The following is a 9,661-nucleotide window of genomic DNA, read 5'->3' on the forward strand; positions in this document are numbered from 1 at the left end:
CTTTACCTTTTAGTTTGGGGATCCTCAATTAGGCTTGATAGCAGCTAGCATGTATACAATAACAACAATACGCACTGTTCCGAACTACGAGATGCAAACTTTTGCACTTGTTTACCGTTATTGTAGCTACAATGGTTGTATTTGTGTTGTTGTTTTTTTCTCTGTAAATGGCACTGCTAACGACGAATCTTAGCAACGGCCGAATGGTTGGCTGGCTAAAAATACGAGTGTGCAGCTCGTTTTGTTGTAGAAAACTTGTTACTACTTAAGGACTTAAGCGATTATCGAGGATTTATGCACGAATGAACTTTTTTAACAATGACTCTCTTCACTGTGAGAGCAACGAAAATAGCCTGTCGTGCTGAAAGAGAGAGAGAAAGAGAGAAAACATTTAAATTAAAGTGATAACTTTGATGATAAATTTTTAGAAATAAAAGTAGTTGTGCTTATCTTTATTTATTACTGTTAATCCAAAATGCTAGATTAAAAATTTTATTTGAATAGCGAAATAAGTACATAAAGGCTAAGTTAGGATGGATACGAACATTAAATACGCTAACAAATGCCTAGAAAGAAACCCAAACATTTTAAAGATAGAACCCGTAGACTCTGCCAGCAGGGTCGAAGCTAGTAGGGAATGTTGATGGGGCGGGGTTTTCTGTAAGAAGCACTCCGTCAATCCTAGCTTTAGGCTGCCGGACTTCTTCTTTTTTAATGGCGTAGACGCCCCATACACGGTTACAGCCGAAGCTGCCGGGCTACTGAAGTTTTTTTTAGACAGAACTAGACGCACTGCTACGAAGTGCAGTCCCATTCAGTTATTGAGTTGAGCTCGTAGACTTTGGGTTCAAAGCTAGTCAAGGAGTTTCTGTCTTGCCTATAAATAGCATCAAGCTACTTCATCATCAAACTGGTTTGAGTCCCGGGTCATAGCGGAGCTATTAGCAACTGCAAAGGCGATGAGCTAGCCAAAAGTGTCCGCTTTACCCGCTCAGATCGAAATGAGATCTTAATACAATGGCCACACAATAACCAATAGTAATGGGAACCTAAAAAAACTTCGACGAAACCCTCGCAGGGCCTTTAACGAGGCTATGCGATTAAATAGTGACTATTGTTGGGATTCATATCGGACCGTATTTCGTGAATATAAAAACAAACTCAAAATAGTAAAACGTAATTCGTGGCTTTTGTTCTGTGGTCAATAAGACATCCTAAGTGGAAAGGCAAAAGATGAAATCTTTTTATCGAAAGACCACATACAAACTGCACTAATGGTTGATAGCCAAGATTGCACAGACTCAACATAAGGGATGCAAAAAAAACATTACTAGAGACGCATTTGCTACGGTCTGATGCGAGACCTACGGTCTCCACCATCTACTGCCATCATATGTACATATGTATATAGACAAGCCATTTACGATGGGAAAACTTCTACTCGACAGGAAAAACTTTAAGATCGTCTGTTATGCAGAAGACTTCGCAGACTTTTTTTCTGGAATGAATCTTAATTACCTATCCCGACTTATAGAGAGCGTGTTTGTCATCACAGAGGACCGCCAACTGGGTGGAGAAAACAGTTAATAAAACAGAAGTCTGTCTTGCAAGAAGAACAAACATTAACAAAAACAAAAAAAAAAAACAAAACAGATATGAAAAGGATGATATGATGGATGGCATTGTCAAAGAAGTTCCGCTAGGCCTGGAACAGGGCTGGTTATTACGAGCGCAAAGAATCTCGAGGTTATCCTCGATATCCGTCCAATATAATATGATAATATGATGCAATGCTTACGGCCAGCCGGCTCAAATAGAGAAGTGTTAGTGCACAGCCAAGCGGTAAATACGAATAGCCTTTAATAAGTCTCACTGCGTTAAGTTATATAAGGTGTTAGTAACTAGACTATTAGTAGGTAACTCGGTAAATAGTATCCTGGTACCCAGTCTTATAAAAATAAAGGGAAACGAAAAGGCAAACAAGTTGGGCTACTCCAGATCCCTAGACCATTCAGCGCTTCAGGCGTAGTTTGAAGCAATAGATGTTCCTCCATCTCCTTCCTTGGAACAGTAATACAGCACTTGCCAGAAAAATATTTTGGGGTAATATTGATGGTGAACAGATCTAAAATCTACTAACTCTTGACAAAAGGGCACTTAGTAACATTAAGGAGTTCATCACAGAGCACATACTCTTAAGATCTCGTCTTCAAAAAATTGATAAAGTGTACTTATGGGAAAGCACAGTATATGCAGAGGATGATGAGCCGCGGAGACGCTAAAACGGTATATCTTTCATGACTCTCAATGCTCCGTTCAAGGCCGAGCCGAACCGAGCGTGAATGCGTAAGCTATATGTTGCTCTGCAAGCACCAGTAAAAAACATTAGGCAGCTGGGGTGGAAAAAAATCAATTTTTTTAGCAAATGCACTGAATTGCTGGATAAGTGGACGGTTTAATGATTCCGTCATTATTCATTGGCAAAATAAATATCAAGAGCTCTTCTCATCCTACTCATTTTATTTTAAGTAACGCTAAATCTATCTAAGTATCTAGCTATCACATTCACTTTCTGTTGTTATAGAATACCGTTAGATGACGAAAAACTACTATCCTCCGAGAGAGTAATAATACAGGATAAGAATACATTATTAAAAGTAAATAAAAATACACCTAAAAATATACACCGACAGCCAAAAAAAAAGTGGATCAACTAAACCACAAATGACAAATCGATTGACAGTTATATTGTACATAAAGAAACAAGTATAATTTGAATATCATTAACATAGTGACAAGACGCCACCACCACCAGCACTTTAGCAGCGGTGGGGGTACTGATAGACCGCAACGGCTGCGAGACGCGTATCAATAAACTTCTATGCATAAGCCACTGTACACGTTCGGTCAATATGAAATTCGCCGGAAACCACAGAAGTATCGATAGCGGGATGGGAAGGGCGTACGACCCACGCCAACTGAACTAACGATGTCACTGACGCTTGAACGCACCAACGCGTTCGACAATGTTTATGACGAAAGGCAAATGAATGAGTCGAAGGAGACGTACAAAAGCAATACTGGCTACGACACACCCAAATGCAGACGACGGCGAGGATAACGACGCCTTTGGTATAGATGACGTTGTCGCTGACGACTTGGTCGCGGAAATATTTCACTCCGGGCGTTCCACTTTGCATTTGAATGGGTAAGAAATGCGGATGGCGTGAAGGTGCTTGAATACAAATACACCATACATATATATGTATAAATATATGTGTGTGTGTGTAGGTGAAATATGGATAAATAGAAATGAAACGGAAAGGACTTCAAACATATAAATATAATGTAAATATTGACGAAGCGTTATTTTTGTGTAGCTGCAATAGTTCTGCTAGTGCTGAGGGTGGGCGGCGGCGCTCGCCATTTATTTGCTGTACAGATAATTATAGAAATATTATATTAACGTTAGATATTTACATTAATACACAACTGTTGGATGTTTTGTTTCATGGCAGCACTGAATATGCATTGGAAGTTAAACTATGAAGTAACATGGATACCCAGAACGCACACGTGCTTTGAAAAAACTAACCTTAAAGTGTCGACAGAAATATGTATGCTATAGTGGTGAACAAATTCTTCGGAGATTGTAGCGTTACTTTGAACAATACTGTATGCCAAATTTCTTGAAGGATTCGTCAAATACTAAAGGTTTTTCAAAACAGGGCATGTTGTTTTTGTAGTTGTTATTGTAACGGTTTCCAAATCCCCGTTTGGGCGGTAAGGTTCAGGTAAGTTGTCGCCGAGGTCAACCAACGGAAGGCCCAGGAAACGTGCTGCGTCGACGGATTCGAACCATAGTCACAGAGGTGTCGATATGTAGTATTAGCTGGGCATGCAATGGGTTGGTTAGTGTCATGCGGAGACTCGTTGCACGCGGTACATGTGTTGTTGTTATTGTTAACGGTTAGCTAATCCCCGTTAGGATGGTAAGGGTTGTTTGTGTTGTCGTCGAGGTCATTTAACGGTAGGCCAAAGAAACGTGCTGTTTCGACGGGGTCGGACCAAAGGGTAGGGTTTGTAGGGCATGCAAAGAGGTAGCCAGTGTCATGAGGAGACTCGTTGCATGCAGGACATACATTAGGTATGTCGGGGTCGATTCTGGATAAGTAGGAGTTTAACCTGCTACAGTATCCAGAACGAAGTTGCGCTAGGGTCACTCGCGTTTCTCTCGGCAACTGGAGCTCTTCGTCTGCAATAGGTGGTGGTTTGACTCCAAGAACGCCATTCACGGGAAGGGAGTCGGTGAAGGTGTTGATGGCTCCACTGTGAATAGCGGTCAGTGCCTGTCGAAAGTTTGTTGCGTCCGAAGTCTGGTCGGCGTACTGTTCGATGTCGTCGACATAGTCGAGGAATGACATACATATATTTGATATCGATTCGATTCTGTATAAGTGGAAGTTTAACTCTCGATTCTCCCGGCTGACTCCAAGTATGCCATTCACTGAGAGGGAGTCACTGAAGGTGTTAACGGCTCCACTATGAATGGCGATCAGTACATGTCTGAAGTTTTTTGAATTCAAAGTCTGGTCGACGTATTGTTTTATGTCGTCGACGTAGTTGAGGAAGGACAATTTAGTGCTTCCAGGACGCGTTAAAGCTACGAGCAGGTGACTACAGAGATGATTTCTACGAACGCACCACAGCAGAAACTGTTTGGAGAGGAAGCATCTGCCTCACTGTGCAGATTTTTGATGGGAGACATCCCGTTGTACTCCGGAGTGCAATATTCGGACATATCTGTAGCTTCCTCGTCTGCGTTTCATTGCAGCCATTAGCCAGCCGGCCGATTGCCTTGTATGTTGGCAGGACGAATTTCGTTAAGATATCTTGTTAAATCAAAAAAGTTTCCCAAACAAGACTTGATTGTGATCGGTCAGCTTGTATGACAGCTATGTATATGATATAGTTGGCCGGTCAGGAAAAACAAATAAATTAAAATAAGCAATGAAATCATGTATAATAAAGGATATCACACTATACAAGCGAAAGCAGAAGGGCAAACCAATAAACTATGTGGCATATGGAGCTGTCAAATGCTATGCGTAAGCATACTTTGGGTCAAAAGCAATTTCGAGAGCGAACATTTGAAAGGATACAAGTGTTGTATTTCCAAATGAAATACAATGCTGCAAGCAAAAGAATTCTATTTCATTCATAGCTTTGTAACACACCAATCTATAAACACATGTACAACGCAAAGATAACGGCTTTCCCATGAAGTGGCTAACGCCCACGAAGAACTCGGTGAGCCTACAAAATAAAATTAAATATGTAAATTAAGGAAATTTTCAATAAGCGTGTGAATGGGCAAGCGTACGAACTACACCGCGCCTTCAAGTGCACAAACATACACACAAACACATACACACTTGCTTAATCGCAGTACAAATGAAGTGGAGTAGTTGGCATGAGTGCGCCTCGAGTGGCATAGTGCTGATTGCAACTGCAGGTTATGAAGAGTACGGTTGCGTTCCAGTAGCAGTTGTGCGCGCAGTGACAGCAAGATGTTAAATGTCAAGTGGATTTGAAACAACAACAACTCTGTGGACTTGCTACCGTATGCTGTGGTGCAGTCACATTTCACTTAAACGAAACGGTGCGGTTCCGTTGCTGCAACTACGAGTGTCACTCGATTTTCCTTTATCAGCAAGAATCGATGTTGGCAGCGAACGTGCGGACTTGACGTTGCGATAGCGATTTTCTTTTATCTTGACTGCTTATAAAAGGCGCTGCGACAGTGATTGCCGAGTGCCAGGTTGCTGTCATTGCCAAGCAAGCGGATGTGAGAGCGTTGCGTTTTTAAGGAATTTAAGCAGCGTTTGACAGAAATGCTCTGAATAAATTTGAGAATAATCGAGGTGTACTTGGTATAAAAAGTGAATTGATGATGATTTTAGGAGTCCTGGATACATAAAAAAGGTGGACATGATTTTCGACATATCTTGTTGTTGTTGTAACGGTTACCTAGACGTCATTATCGTGCAATCATCAGCGTACGAGGTGACAGAAACTCCCTCTGGTGGTTGAGGGAATTTCGAGATGTAGAAGTTAAACACCAACAGAGAGAGAACATCAACTTGCGGAATGTCCTGTTTAATTATTCTCAATTTAGAATTTGTTGAAATTGGCGATATCGTACCACTATAGGATATAGTTGTCATTTAAACTGACCATCTTGTATGGATTAATACCCAAGTCAAAGCCACAATAGCCTGATATATTGTTGAAATCGGAATACTAAGCATATAGCTGGTGTACAAACACAATCAAAGTCAAGTCCTTGTATGGAAAACTTGTATATTTGACGAGATGTCTTCACGAAATTTTTAAACATTAAAATTTAAAATATAACAACAAGTTAATTTAAAAAATTAGATCTAAGAAATTAATTCTCACTACAGGCGATTTCTACATCATAGCAGTTGAGCAAATTTTTATCTGTCCATGGTCTGTCAGCGTCTGCAACATTCCTCAAAATAAAAAGAAATATATTAAGTTCATTTCATGACTTCTTTTTATATAAAACAACTACATATTAGTGCCCACTGTTGGTTTCCCCACCTTATTAAAAGTTAGGATTGGGGTTTCCTTAATTTTTGGGAAAATACTTTTTAACAAAGGTTCCCTTATCAAAGTAACAATGGAAAAACGTCTGAGATTAGCGAAATGCAATATGAGTGCGGCACTATCGTCCAATTCCAAATTAATCCGACTGTGGAGTAACTGATAAGCGGCGAAATATTAACGCGAATGTCTCACTGTTAGCGCTTTAATTAGACCGATGGATTTAAAGTGGACAACTTACCGTCAAAGCAAACGGTGTTGTAAATAAATATGCACACTCGCACATACAATTATACACATACAAGAATACATGTATTTTTAGGGAGGAACATTTCCACACACCAATTAGCATTACCACTGGTTATTGACAACTGTTTGTCCATTGATAAAACATCGTAGCCCACTTGGTTTATATGAAAACAAAACTTATAGCAGGAGAGCGATTGCTAACAAAACACAGCACAAATGAGGCTACAAAGCCATAAAAAGTAATAACACACAATAACAACAATAACACAACACACAGCAGCACATAATAACTTCAACGTCACAAATATACCAACAATAAAATGCCGCCATAATGAGGGAGCAAAAGTGGTAAGTGGTTGTTGGCGTTTGTGTGGTTGATATACATACATATGTACATAGCACACATGAAGTAGAGTTTAAAAACAAAAATAGGAATGTGTTCCTTAGTATATATGGTAGTCTCCTTTCTTAATAAAATTTTCGTACACAAAATGGTTGCAATTCCTGCTTTGTAGGTTAGGACACAAATTATGCACTTTTAATAATCATATGCCTACTATTATTATTTTTAGAATTTCGATTTTAGCTCTGACATTTTTTCTATATTGAGAGCACTACTTTTCCAAACCTACCGAAATAACTAAGTTCTACTGCTATCTTATAACGACAGCATTATGTGAAAATGTCGACACAATTTAATGCCAGTGGGCGTGTTACGAGCGTTTTTACAACTTGCCATTTATGTGGTTATAATAAAGTTATCAGCTGCGACAGTTTTATAGCAGTAGTCGATTAACAATATATGTATTTTCAAAAATATATTGCGAGAGATATCGCAGTTTAGAAGTATAAAACAGCTTTAAATTAAAACCGAAAATCTTTAAAGTAACTTTTTGAACATTGGTAAGCTCATATTCATAACTTCTACTGACAATGTCATGTAAAGTTTTCTATTGGTGAATGAAACCACTATACAGTAATTACAAGAAACAAAAAATAATTTTGTACTCATTTCACTCTGTATTTCCCAGCAGTTTTTACCTTGCTACGTCTAATATCACAAATTACGTTTAGTTGTAAAAAGATAATATAGTTTTCTTTTTATAATGAACTCGCTGTTAGCACAGATGTGAACGAACACACAATTAAAAAAAAAATAAGAAAGAGTACAATGCACAGATAACTAGTTTGACATTACCTCGTTAAGATCTTATCAGAAAAACCATGCAGCAACTGTGATAATATGTGGTTCACAAGCAGCAATTTATATAAATAAACACTAATATTAGATTTTTAAGATTAAATCAAGTATAACTCAGGTGTACTGACCTCCTATGTGACTAGGAGTAAAGTCAACGAAAAGAAAAAAGTGTAAATAACAAAGAAGCTATAAAAAACATCGTAAAATTTTTATGGCTCACCTTTATGAAATATGTTCAGTTTTTTGAAATTTACCGCTCTTTAAAAACACTAAAAGCAAGAAATCCAATTGACAGTTTTAATTATATTTTAATAAATTCATTAAATGCACTTGATATTAATGAGGGTACTCGTAATTAAGCAGTTTACGTTCAAACTGTCGTAAATTGATTACTTCACTGAAATATAATTTTGATAATTTACTACTTTTCACATAAAATATGCCAATATGAATGTACACTTTTAAGCTTAAAAATAATTTATTTCATTAAAACCTTTTTTATTGTGTTTAGCACTTTAGCGGCTTACGATAATTCAAAAAGTGTAAAGCGCTGCTTATAATTGTTGAGAGTTTAATTTTTTTGCACACTCATTAGCGCTCTGATTTTCTAACAGATTTTGCAAATTATGTGGTATATTATACAAGGAATGACTACCACAAATCTAGCAATAGATACGGTCGCCAAAAATCGGACACGATTTTATACAAACAATCTTAATGACTGCACCAAACACTTGACGCTTGTTAAACTGTTCAAATTGCGGTTTTGCGAGAACTCGGTGAAATATGCGCTGAATTCCATACGCGATAAGCCTTATAGCAAAATGGGTCGTTCAAACACAATACTTCGCATAAAAATCACTCTAATCAAAGAATTTCATTTATGATTCACATCAAGTATATGTACTCGTATCTGTTATTTGCTTTTAATTCACAACTACTGATTGATATTTTAGCATTTCGATTTCATAGCGTTGGCCTCAATAAAAATCATTTGTGCCGCACACATAATTTTGACACTGTCTTTTTGGGCTTGTCGCCGCCGTCGCTGCTGCTTATGCTAACGTCGTCGTCGTCGTCGTCGTTGCTGTTGCTGTTGCTGTTGCAATTTTACTTTTGGCCAACACACAGAATAAACTGAACTTTTCTCTGCTTGTTCTCTTCCACTCTTCTTCGTTTTCAACGTCGGCGTTTTTTATGCACTAGGCTTTTTCACTACCACTTTGCGTTTGCATTAACTTTTTAGCCTTTCCTTTAATGTGTTTTTTATTCCGCCAATACAAAACACGTACGCACGCACATACACAGACTTATTTCCAATTTTACTTTACGCAACATTTATTGCACCAGTTGCGAAAGTGTTGTGATATAGAAGCGATTTCTTTTTATTATAACACCGAAATTTATTTGTGCAATTACCACCACATATTCTTTAAGCAAATTTTCCCCAACGAATTTCCACGAGACCCGAAAACGACACTATTGACACTATCACTTCTGCTTCTCGTTAAAGAATAACCAGAATAACCGAAAAACTGAAAACTGCGAAACCGAAAAGGCAAGGCAGTCAATGAAAAGCTG

At 38.3% G+C, this 9,661-nt stretch overlaps 1 long non-coding RNA gene across 7 annotated transcripts in view; it reads right to left on the minus strand.

Annotated features, from left to right (window-relative positions):
• Positions 1 to 9,607, minus strand: part of LOC105231011 (G protein-coupled receptor kinase 2) — a 225,332-nt gene extending 215,725 nt beyond the window's left edge. For 2 of the 7 annotated variants that reach the window (XR_007421778.1, XR_007421777.1), the window contains exons 1-2: positions 8,301 to 9,607; positions 7 to 361 (exon numbers count right to left, since the gene is read on the minus strand). This is a non-coding gene — a long non-coding RNA (G protein-coupled receptor kinase 2). Of the gene's footprint in view, positions 1 to 6; positions 362 to 8,077; positions 8,220 to 8,300 lie in introns of those variants that run through there. The other 5 variants (XR_007421783.1, XR_007421782.1, XR_007421780.1 and 2 more) reach the window with 5 other exon arrangements.
• Positions 9,608 to 9,661: the final 54 nt, after the last annotated feature.

The sequence above is a fragment of the Bactrocera dorsalis genome, chromosome 2 (assembly GCF_023373825.1).
Source record: "Bactrocera dorsalis isolate Fly_Bdor chromosome 2, ASM2337382v1, whole genome shotgun sequence".
Classification (NCBI taxonomy): Eukaryota; Metazoa; Arthropoda; class Insecta; order Diptera; family Tephritidae; genus Bactrocera; species Bactrocera dorsalis.